General features: G+C 35.6%; 1 non-coding gene across 1 annotated transcript; it reads right to left on the reverse strand.

Moving 5' to 3' along the window:
• Positions 1-4,328: 4,328 nt before the first annotated feature.
• LOC139031599 (U6 spliceosomal RNA) lies at positions 4,329-4,432 on the reverse strand. Its single transcript, XR_011484099.1, has one exon. It is a non-coding gene; the product is annotated as a U6 spliceosomal RNA (small nuclear RNA).
• Positions 4,433-13,188: the final 8,756 nt, after the last annotated feature.

Below are 13,188 nucleotides of genomic sequence, written 5' to 3' on the forward strand. Positions count from 1 at the left end.
CCATTGATGAAGGCCACCTGGAGATCATGCTCATTTCATGCTTAGTTGAATGGCTGCATTGCTGCTGCTGCTGTTTAGAGAGGAAGGAACAGGTGCCATGAGACCACTCTTTTAAAACCCAGGCCAAGGATACGACTGTGTTTTCTTTCATTCTTCTCTTCTTTGATTTTATTCAAAAGTACTTGCTTTTGGCTTTCTGAATATTTTGGTAATTTTAATTTTAGTGTCAGAATTTTGGTTTAAACAAGATGATATAAAGAACATGTAGCCAGAAATCTATTCAAAATAGCAACTTATACTGAGAAAGATTATGACATTTTCTCTGTGCTTACTTTTGACTCTCTAGGACAAAGTGCTTCCTAGTTAGTAATGATGTTGTTTGAAGAAGGACAATGTTTACTTTAGATTTGGTGAGTTAAAACACGTTAGATTAAAAAGAAATTATCACTTTTATTTAAAATAATGTAATTTATATATTTATATTAATTAAAAAACTGATACCCCTTTAGAATGGCATCATTTTCAGTGTTGTGGGATGAGAAAAAATTTGAACGTGTATCTGTAAAAAAAATCAGTGAGAAATACATTGAAGTTTATCCTTCTGTAGTCTAATTATATTTAGACATATGCTACAGGAAAAATAAAAATTTACTTTTATGAATATTTCAGAAAAGAAACACATCAATGTGGTGCTATATAAGGCTTGCTGTAAAAAACTCTAACTGCATGCCATACCTTGAATGATAAATAGAACTTAGTAATTTGTCATCAAGTGCAAAATTTTAACCAGTGTAGTAGTATAAAAAGGAAAGAAGCAAAGTTTGAACTCTTTGCTCAGGACTAAAGTGAATCTTAATTTTAAGACGTATTATCAGAACTGAGAAATTAGTAAACTTTTGATCTGACAAGAATGAAAAGCTTATTAAATAATCCTCTTGAAATTTCATTCCAAAGTCTCGGAATATTATTACATCACCCATGGCACAAAAAGGTGGTACCTCCAGGAAGCAACTCAATGTTCTTTTGTGTTGGTGAGAAATAAAGACTCACAGACAAGCACTGATACATACTTGCATTTTATTTCCAAGTTCAAATTTTGTTTTTTCCCTATACTTACCTAAAATAATAATTTTGAAATTAATGTTTGCCTTCTAGTGTTGTGGCTCAAGCTAGTGATATAGCCACTAAGCTTTTTCTTCCCAAAATGCTACTCAATAATGCAGAATAATGATAATTAACCCTTATCAAGTATCTAAGATATACCAGGGAATATTTTAAGTATTTAATGAGAATTAAATCACTAAGTATGCCTGTTATACCTATGAGATATGTATTAATATCATCCCTGCAATGAGAAAATGTTTTATCATGTATAAATGAGAAAACTGGGGTAAATGAGTAACTTTCCTGAGATTGTGAAGGAGTAAATGGCAGAGTTTGAGTTTAAATTTAAACTAATAGTCTTAGCTGCCATTCCATAGTGTCTCTCCAGGAAAGAAAAACCCATTATCAAGCTGAAAATTAAATGGAGAACCATAAGTAGACAGGACACTTAGATAAAAAGGCAAATGTGAATACAACTTTGGTGTCAGTGGAAAACATAAAGAAAACAGTGTCTCAGAGGACACTAGAGGCAGAACAGATACCAAATATTCAGAACACCAGTGGCAGAGATGGAGCAGTGTCTCAAAACGTGCCTGCCTTTACAATGAAAGATATTTGAAAGTTTTAAACTCAGATGTGTTAGCAAAGCCCTATCCTATTCTGTTCAATCATTTTCACAGAAAGAGTGACTAATGGAATGATTAATATTTAATCCCAGGCTAAAACTAGACACAGATATTTTTAAGAAGTGTAATGATATATAGATGAATGGGAAGAACTTCAGGTTTGGGCATGAACACAATAGAATAAACCTTTTTTTTTCCCCAGTCTCTCTAATTCTTCCCATTGCTGATATGTAAATAAGCTACATGTGACATGCCCAAACAGCATACATAGAAACTTTCATGTGACATTCAATAAGGGAACATATCCATATAATATATCCAAGCAGTATACCATATAACATCTCAATGAGTGTACAAGGAACCCTATCATATAACAAGCCTAAGCAGTACAGAAAGCCCTATTGCATGACATACTCAACAAAGGTACATTTATTCCTGTTCAGTTGCTCAGTCGTGTCAGACTGTTTGTGATCTTGTAGACTATAGCACACCAGACTTGCCTGTGCTTCCCTATCTGCCAGAATTTGCTCAAACTCACGTCCATTGAGTCAGTGATGCCATCCAACCATCTCATTCTCCTACCCTCAATCTTTCCCAGCATCAGGGTTTTTCCCCAGTGAATCAGCCCTTCGCATCAGGTGGCCAAAATATTGGTGCTTCAGCTTCAGCATCAATCTTTTCAATGAATATTCAGGGTTGATTTCCTTTAGCATTAACTGGTTTGATCTCTACGCTGTCCAAAGGACTCTCAAGAATCTTCTCCAGTACCACAGTTGAAAAGCATCAGTTCTTCAGTGATTAGACTTGTTTATGGTCCAATTCTTTCATCCATACTATGACTACTATACCCTGACTATATGGACCTTTGTTAGCAAAGTGGTGTTTCTGCTGTAAAAAAATAATAATTAATTTATTTTAATTGGAGGATAATTAATTTACACTATTGTGATGATTTTTCCATGAATAAGCCACAGGTGCATATGTGTCCCCCCATCTTGACCCCCTCTCCCAACTCCCTTCCCATCTCATCCCTCTGGGTTGTCCCCAGAGCACTGGCTTTGAGTGCCTGAACTTGCACTCGTCATCTATTTTATGTACGGTAGTATAAATGTTTCAATTCTATTGTCTCAAGTCATCCAACCCTCACCTTCTTCCACAGAGTCCAAAAGCCTGTTCTTTACATCTGTGTCACTTTTGCTGCCGTGCATATAGGATCATTGTTACCATCTTTCTAAATTCCATATGTATACTTTAATATACAGTATTTGTGTTTCTCTTTCTGATTTACTTCACTTTTATAATAGGCTTCAGTTTCATTCACTTCATTAGAACTGATTGAAATGTGTTCCATTTTGTAACTGAGTAATATTACTGCAGATGGTGATTGCAGACAAGAAATTAAAAGACCCTTGCTCCTTGGAAGAAAATCTATGAGAAACCTAGACAGCATATTAAAAAGCAGAGACATTACTTTGCTGAGAAAGGTCTGTCTAGTCAGAGCTATGGTTTTTCCAGTGGTCATGTATGGATGTGAGAGTTGGACTATAAGAAAGTTGAGCACTGAAGAATTGATGCTTTTGAACTGTGGTGTTGGAGAAGACTCTTGAGAGTCCCTTGGACAGTAAGGAGATCCAACCAGTCCATCCTAAAGGAAATCAGTCCTGAATATTCATGAGAAGGACTGATGCTGAAGCTGAAACTCCAATACTTTGGCTACCTGATGTGAAGAGCTGACTCATATGAAAAGACCCTGATACTGGGAAAGATTGAAGGCAGTAGGAGAAGGGGATGACAGAGGATGATATAGTTGGATGGCATCACCAACTCAATGGACATGAGTTTGAGTAAACTCTGGGAGTTGGTGATGGACAGGGAGGCCCAGCATGCTGTGCAGTCTATGGAGTCATAAAGATTTGGACATGACTGAGCGACTGAACTAAACTGAACTGAATATTCCATTGTGTGTATATACGCAACTTCCTTATCCATTCTTCTACCTCTGGACATCTAGGTTGCTTCCATGTGCTAGCTACTGTAAACAGTGCTGCAGTGAAAATTGGAGTACATGTGTCTCTTTCAATTTTGGTTTCCTCAGTTTGTATGCCAGGCAGTGGGATTGCTGGGTCATATGGCAGTTCTATTCCCAGTGTTTTAAGAAATCTCCACACTGTTCTCCATAGTGGCTGAACCAGTTTGCGTTCCCAACAGTGTCAGGGGGCTCCCTTTTCTCCACACCCTCTTCCAGCATTTATTCATTTGTAGACATTTTGATGGTGGCCATTCTGACCGGTGTGAGGGTGTGAGATGGTAGCTAATTGTGGTTTTGATTTACATTTCTCTAATAATGAATGATGTTGAGTATCTTTTTATGTGTTTACTAGCCATCTGTATGTCATCTTTGGAGAAATGTCTGTTTAGTTCTTTGGACCACTTTTTGATTGGGTTGTTCACTTTTCTGGTATGGAGCTACATGAGCTACTTGTATATTTTGGAAATTAATTCTTTGTGAGTTGTTTCATTGGCTATTTTCTCCTACTCTAAAGGCTGTCTTTTCACCTTGCTTATAGTTTCCTTAACTGTGCAAAAGCTTTTAAATTTAAAAATATGATATGCTTCATGAATTTGCATATCATCCTTGCACAGGGGGCATGCTAAACTTCTCTGTATCGCTCCATTTTTTAGTATATGTGCTGCTAAAGCAAGCAAGATGTCTCTGCTTTTTAATACATTGTCTAGGTTTGTCATAGCTTTTCTTCTAAGGAGCAAGCATCTTTTAATTTCATGGCTGCGGTCCCCATCCACAGTGATTTTGGAGCAAGTGTCTTTTAATTTCATGGCTGTAGTATCTATTCACAATGATTTTGGAGCCCAGGAAAATAAAAAGTCTATCCTGTTTACATTGTTTCTCCATCTATTTGTCATGAAGTGATGGGACTTGATGCCATGATCTTAGTTTTTAAATGTTGAGTTTTAAACCAACTTTTTTGTTGTACTTTTTCATCTTCATCAAGAAGCTCTTTGGTTCCTCTTTGCTTTCTGCCACTAGGGTGGTTCCATCTGCATATCTGAGGTTATTGAAATTTTTCCTGGCAATCTTGATTCCAGCTTGTGCTTCATCTAGCCCAGCATTTCTCATGATGTACTCTGCATATAAGCTAAATAAGCAGGGTGACACTATACAGCCTTGAGGTACTCCTTTCCAAATTTTGAACCAGTCCATTTTTCCATGCCTGGCTCTAACTGTTGCTTCTTGGCCTGCATACAGGTTTCTTAGGAGGCAGATAAGCTGGTATGGTTTTCCATCTCTTTAAGGATTTTTCAGTTTGTTGTGATCCACATAGTCAAAGGCTATAGCATAGTCTATGAAGCAGAAGTAGATTTTTTTTTTCTGGAATTTCCTTCTTTTTCTATGAGCCAACTGATGTTGGCAATGTTATCACTGGTCCCTCTGCCTTTTCTGTCTTACTTGTACATATGGAAATTCTCAGTTCACATATTGTTGAAGTCTCACTTTAAGAATTTTGAGCATTACCTTGCTAGAATGTGGAATGAATACAATTGTGTAGTAGTTTAAACATTCTTTGGCATTGCCCTTCTTTGGGATTGGAAGAAAAACTGACCTTTTCCAGTCTTGTGACCACTGCTGAGTTCTCCCAATTTGCTGGCATATTAAGTTCAGCACTTTAACGGCATCAACTTTCAGGATTTGACACAGCTCAGCAGGAATTCCATCACCTCCACTAACTTTGTTAATAATAATGCTTCCTAAGGCCCTCTTGACTTCACTTTCCAGGATGTTTGGCTCTAGATGAGTGACCACACCATTGTGGTTATCTGGGTCATTAACCTTTTTCTGTGTAGTTCTTCTATATATTCTTGCAACTTATTCTTAATATCTTCTGTTTTTGTTAGGTCCTTGCTTGCTTGCATTTCTTTTTCTTGGGGATGGTTTTGTTCACCACCTCCTGTACAATGTTATGGACCTCTGTCTACAGTTCTTCAAGTACTCTGTCTATAAGATCTAATCCTTTGAATCTGTTTGTCACATGCACTGTATAATCATAAGGGATTTCATTTAGGTCATACCAGAATGGCCTAGTGGTTTTTCTTACTTTCTTCTATTTAAGCCTGAATTTTGCAATAGAGAGCTCATGATCTGTGTGACAGGTAGCACCTGGTCTTGTCTTTGCTGTCTATATAGATCTTCTCCATCTTCAGCTGCAAAGAATGTAATCAATCTGATTTTGATACTGACCATCTGATGTCCATGTGCAGAGTCATCTCTTGTGTTGTTGGAAGAGGGTGTTTGCTATGACCAGTGTGTTCTTTTGGTAAAGCTCTGTTAGCCTTTGCCCTGCTTCATTCTGTACTGTAAGACCAAACTTGCCTGTTACTCCAGGTATCTCTTGACTTCCTACTTTTGCATTCTAGTCCCCTATGATGAAAGGACTTTTTTTTTTTTTTTTTTTTGGTGTTAGTTCTTGAAAGTCTTATAGGTCTTCATAGAACCATTCCACTTCAACTTCTTTGACATTAGTTGCTGGGGCATAGATTTGGATTACTGTGATGTTGAATGGTTTGCCTTGGCAATGAACCAAGGTCATTCTGTCATTTTTGAGCTTGCACCCAAGTACTGCATTTTGGACTCTTTTGCTGACTATGAGGACTATTCCATTTCTTGTAAGGGATTGTTGTCCACAGTAGGATATATAATGGTCATCCAAATTTAATTTGCCCATTCCTGTCCATTTTATTTCAAGAATTCCTAAAATGTCAATGTTTACTGTTTGACCACTTCCATGTTATTACCTTAATCCATGGCCCTAATATTCCAGGTTCCTATGCAATATTGTGTTTTACAGCATTGGACTTTACTTTCACCACCAGATACATCCACAACTAGTGTTGTTTCTGTTGGCTCAGCCTCTTTATTTTTCCTGGAGCTGGTTTTTCAGATCTTCCCCAGTAGTGTATTGGACACTTATAGACCTGGGGATTCATCTTTCAGTGTGATATCTTTTTGACTTTTCTTACTGTTCATGGGGTTCTCAAGGCAATAATACTGAAGCAGTTTGCCATTCCCTTCTCCAGTGAATCACATTTTTTCAGAATTCTCCACCATGACCCATCTGTTTTGGGTAGCCCTACATGGCATAGGTCATAGTTTCATTGAGTTGTAGAAGGTTGTGATCATTGTGATCATTTTGGTTAGCTTTCTGTGATTGTGGTTTTCATTCTGTCTGCCCTCTGATGATTAAGAATAAGAGGCTTGTGCAAGCTTTCTAATGAGATGGACTCCTGTGGGGAAAACTGGGTCTTGCTTTGGTGGGCAGGGCCAAGTTCAACAAATCTTTAACCCAATTTTCTGCTAATGGAAAGGGCTATGCTCACTCCCTATAGTTTGTCCTGAGGCAGCCCAGTCCTAGAGTCTGTAGTCTTTATGGTAAGGCTATTGTCTCTATGATAGGCCTAATGGCAACTTCTTCCAAGATGACCTATGCCAACACACTGCACATCCCAGGGCCACTGCTGCCAGTGACCCTGACCCTTCTCTTCCTATGTAAAGGTGCTTTCCACTACATTTTAGGAAATCACAAGGATCAACCTCAATTTCCATGTCCATTTGATGAGAATGCCCTATGGAGTTTTCTACATACTTTAGTTGAGTATATGCATACATAGAAATCTCCAAATGACATTCTCAACCAATGGACATTGAAATTGAGATTGATCCTTGTGATTTCCTAAAATGTAGTGGAAAACACTCTTACATAGGAAGAATCCTGCTAGAATTTAATCAATCTAATTCTTTATACATTAATGTCCAGTGAGCAGTAACTACTGAAGAAAATGAATAGAAGAACAGAGAATATCCAAAATGAGAAAACATAATACAGAACCCTGGGAAGATAGGTAAATCGTTCGTTGGAAGATATCTCTCAAAAAAATTGACTTAGTATCTTCAGTGATAAAAAGATAATACTACATTTTTAAAGAAACAGGGACTACTAGAGGAAAGGAGACAATAAAGGGACAATAGAACATTTTTAGAAATCACAAATATGTGACTTTAGAAGGAAAAAATCAACAACTTAAAAAAAACAAACAAATTTAATAAAATCAAAAAATCTGCCAGAACTAAAAAAGGGAAAAATATTTACTTAGCAACACTGCAATCATAGTGGTGAATGTCGTGTCTTCAAAATTTTAAAGAAAGTTATTTTTAACTAGCATTATATATTCAGTCTAAATAACAAATAACTATGAAGACAAAAGAGACATTTTTGTGTAGAATATTTAAGAATGATTATTTCTGTGCATTTAGCTACTGAAATAATAATTGAGGATATACCTTAAAAATAGTAAGGAGGACTCCAAGAAAGAAGAACAATGATATAAGAAGAAGAGAAGGGCAATAAAGATAAGATGTGCAGTAAGCTTAGATTATAACCAATAAAATACCAAGTGAAATTGTGCTTATTTTAACAAATTATATTTTTAAGAGCTAAGTGAACTTAGTGATAAACTAAAGGCATATCATTTTCTTTTAAGTAGGAAAAAATAACAAGACACAGTAACTTCGGGAAAACCTGGGAGCTATTTGAGTAATTGATCATAATTCTGAAAAAAAATTGCATAATTTATAACAGTACGCATCCATGGTAGAGCTAACAGAAGTTGCCAAGTGAACAGGAAAGTGAAGGGTAGTAGACATTGCAGAACCACTAATTGTCTCATCTTTTATAGTGGGGAGAGATGAACTTTCTAAAGTTAATGGATCATTAAAGAGAAGTCAAATAATCACTTAATATACCTGAAAGACAGAGGGAGATCTAAGCATAATGCTACAACTTGCCAGACTGATGGATTGAGGAGTGGAGGAAAAGGAATCAATAATATTGATTATTTTATTTGGGAAGAAACAGTTGAAGATATTTACCTCCAGAGAATAACAACTAGGGAAGGAATCAGAATTTTGGACCTTTCTGTTTGATTTGGAAGTATAATTATTTTTTTAATCTTACTATAAAAGTCAGAGTTTTGTCATGAAGCAAAGGCACACAGAAACTGACTAATCATTGAAGCATTTAATAAAGACACCATTTATAATAATTTTTGTTGCTTCACTCCTACCAACAGTAGAAATATTTCACCCTGGCTAAGTAACAGTAGTGAGCCATTATTGTTGATGTTGATTGGTCTCTAAGTCTGTGTCCAACTGTTTTAAGACCCCATGGACTGTAGCCCAACCTGCCAGACTTCTCTGTCCATGGGATCTCCCAGACAAGAATACTGGAGTATTCTTGGGATACTGGAGTATACCAGGGATCGAACCCATGTCTCCTGCATTGGCAGGCCGATTCTTTACCACTGAGCCACATGGAAAGCCCCAGGAAGCCATTACTCCTAAATCTAAAGGAGAACAAGAGATAGCGGTCATCAAATGGGGAAGATTAGCTGGCTAGAACGGCATGACAGAAGGGTAGCCTGTGGAAGAGAAGTGCAGCCAATCCATAATGATTTCAAAAGGGGAAAAACACCAAGGAAATGAATACCCCAACTCCATTCACCTTTTACTCTTAATATCTTGTAGGTTCCTCCCATTGGCTAACCTGTCAGAAGTCAGAGGTCAAGGGAGCCTGTCAAGTCCATGGAGATATAAACTGGGAGCAAAATAGAATAAGATGTAAAAGGATGGAAATATGCCTAGAGGGAAAAAAGAAGATATCCAGTACATTTACATCAATAAAATGTGTACAGTGCCATTATAATGTGCCATATTTGGACCGAAAATAAGCACTTTTGGAAATGTCCCATGTATCATCATCAACCCCTGGTGATGTTTTATGCTGGCTGTTTCTTAATTATCTGGTAACTTGAGGGTATGTGTGAAAGTACTATTTTTTTTTTAAGATATTCAGGAAATACTTACAGAGCAATGAGCAAGTAGTACTTGGACAACAAGGCGAATGATAAAGGGTGTGTTATTTTAAGCCCAGAAGCTTAATCCTGTGGGGAAACTGAGAAATGCCTAAAACATAGACATTAAAATCTCTGCAAGGATGAGGGAGACAGGATATTTAGCTCCCTGAGAGTCACTGGTGTATGATCTACTGGTGAAGACAAAGGGGGTATTTCTGAGATGTAGGAAAAAGACAAAAAACAAAAAACCTCTCTAGGCATCAAGATAAAGACCCTGGCCATTGGGAGTTGGCCAGATCACATGAGGTTTGAAGACTGGGGGTAGGACACTGCTGGTGTCTGCTGCTTCTGGCTGACTTGCCACAAGTACACAATCATTAGTTAGAGTTGAACATGTACTGCTTGAGATTTAAAATTAGCTTTAGAGAATATGGGTATTGAATAAATTCTTAAAAGTCCTAACTAATTGTAGTGACAGCAAGCATCATAATGTCTATTATTATTTCAGGCAATTAGAAAAAAAATTTTTTGCAATTATTTGATTCATGTTTCTCTTTAATGTTTTGGACAGTTTCTAATTTAAAATAAACACATTCAGATGCATCATTTTCTGTATTTTGACACATTGGACTTAAACAATCTGTTTACCAATGTGCCTGGAAGAAACTGGTGTTGTGAAAACCTAAGAACAAAAGTTTCCTTGAAATCTCCATGCATCAATCTGAATTAATGAAAACACACCCTTGATTAGGAATTGTTGGCTCTGTTGTATTTTTATGTGTTTGTTTGTTGTAAATGCAGGCACATGAATGCCTATTCCCATAAAATTGTACACTTGATTATCACACTGTACCAAGGCTTCTCCACGCTCAGCACAAACCCAGATAGGGCTCATGGGCATCCTTGCCAATTATACCCTCACCTCCGTGTGGATAAACGTATGACATGTTTCATCATGTCATCATAAGACTAGAGTTTGTTTAATTCTTCCTTTGCATGTTTAAATGTTTCTGTTTAGACTTTTAAATTATTGTAGTGTTTGATTGCTTCTTTTGATAATGCTGTGTTTTAAAAAGGCACAAATGAGTTGAAAATCATACTGTTATTCAAACACTCGATAAATATGTATGGAGTGCAAATTATGTAGAAGCAACTGGTCTAGTGCTTGGGATACACTGATGAACAAAAAGGGTGAAGATCTCTGACCTGCTGCTTACATTTAAGCAGTGAGAATAAACCAACAAATCATAAATACATATAATACTTTAGAAGGTACTATAGAAAAATGAGAAAGGAGAACAAAGTAAGCGAGTTTGGAAATGCTGGCATCAGAGAACAGAGTAGTATTAAGAGATCAAAGTCGGCCTTATAGAAAAGGGAAAAATTGTGCAAAGGCATTAAGAAAGTGAGGAAGTTAGGCTTGTGGTCATATGAGGGAAAATCATTTTAGGCAGAGGTAGTAAATAGTGCAAAGATTGAAGACAGGCATAAATTTTTAAAAATATAAATTCTCTAGTTGAAAGGATCATTCCAGTTCTGTTTAAGAAAAGATTATGAGAGTCAAGGGCAGAAGCATGTGAGCTAGTTAAAAAGTGATTGAAATAATCTAAAAAGATGCTGAGAACTTCAATTAATTTAAAATAAATGTTGATTTCTAGGGGAAAAAATAAGGATAATTTTTCATGAGTCAGTTCAGTTAATTAGTCCTATATAAACTTAGCATAATAGCATCAGCTAATGCTGATCTCATTCATTGACTGGGTTTATAAAGTGGAATCAAAGAACTGAATGCCTCATCCAGCACCCAAGATAGAAAAGTGTGATGGTGGCTGTTTTTCATCAGGATATGGTAGTAAGAATTGCCTAATTAGTAACTTAGAGTGGATTTTGCAAAATAATGAGTTTCATTTTGAAACAAAGTAATTAAGTATACAACATGGGTCTATTCTTATTTCTGAAACTGAGAAACGGACTCTGCAATCATGCATAGATATCTTTCCAGCACTTTTCTGAGAATTTTTTTTCTTCTTTTTGAGTTTTCTTTTTGTCACTGCTTTGATTGTCCAACTTGCTAGTATCAGTTGAGGGAAGGAAAAACAAGCTCTCAATTACTAAGAAGTATATTTTGGCTTCGTAAGAATTCTTCCTCAGTGGGAAGGCACTTTGTATCTTCAACAGAAAATAAATTTAGTTTATTAGCTTCCATGGGCTATTTATATTAAAAAATTACTAAGTATTCACAAAGAAATTGTCAGTTCTTAAAAGAAAAAAAATATTAAATATGTCCTGCTCTGTGACCCAAATCCAATTAACTTCTAAATGTAAAGACAAAAACTTCATCTAAATGAAAAGCCCCCCAAATAATTCTTAAATAAAATCTTAAATCATCTCAGTGATTTCAGAATATTTAGAAAATGATAGCAATGCTTAAAATCATTATGAAAGCTTAAACACTGTGACTAAGCTGTACATAGAGAAAAATTTATAAGGATAAGAGTTTTCCTACTAAAAGATAATGAATATAAATGAATTATAAGATTGTTCAAGAGATCATATTAAAAGATAAAACAAAACCTGTATAAAATAAGAGGAAGAAAAGAAAAAAGAATGAGAAATTAGTCTTACAAATAAATTAATTAAAAATATAAAACTAAGTCCTCAAAATTTTAACAGACAAATGAAGCACATATACCACTAATTATTCTAACTAAAAAATTGCATGTGGATGGAATAAAAATACACAAAATTAGAAAATCAGAAAATTATGTGTGAAAAGAATTATAATAATAACTATTGATAAATTAGAATAAATACAGAGATTGTGTTTTATAATTAGACTAACATTTCTCAAAATCTGAATTACATGGAATATTTTCTAGCAGTATAGAGAAAACTTTTTGATAAAAATCCTGAAATAGCCAATAAGTATGAAAATAATTAAGAAAGTTGCCAAATAACTCATTTCCTCCTCCACAAAGGATAGGTCATCATAATTTCATGTGGAAAGTTGTTCATATTCCATTTAAAATAAAAACAGATATACAGAAAGAAAATTTTTCTCAATTTATTTTACACCAGCTAGCATAACACTTAAGTCTAAGCCTAGCATAATAATAAACCAACATCAATATCATCTGTGCCTATAGTTGGATAAACAATTAACATAAAATAGTTAGGATTAAACCTAACTGATGAGCCCTACCACAGTACTTCACTGAAAACTCAACGTTTTACTGAGGGAAATAAAATAGGAATTGTGCAAATGAAGAGATAAATAGTACATTCCTGTGGGAGTGGCCACTATAAAAATGGTGTTGGGTTTTCTTATATTTTACTATAAACACAATTGGGGACTTTATCCCAAATAATTATGAAATATTTATAAGTACAAATGCATGAGAACTGTCAGAAAATATTTGAAATAAAAAATAATAGACAGTAAACGCTAGTTTTCCAAGGTATCAAAATATGCTTTGAAGCCACAATAAATGTATAGGAAGGAATGCTGTTGGTGCTAAAGTAAACAGGTGGATCA

This window comes from Odocoileus virginianus, chromosome 2 (assembly GCF_023699985.2).
Source record: "Odocoileus virginianus isolate 20LAN1187 ecotype Illinois chromosome 2, Ovbor_1.2, whole genome shotgun sequence".
Lineage (NCBI taxonomy): Eukaryota > Metazoa > Chordata > Mammalia > Artiodactyla > Cervidae > Odocoileus > Odocoileus virginianus.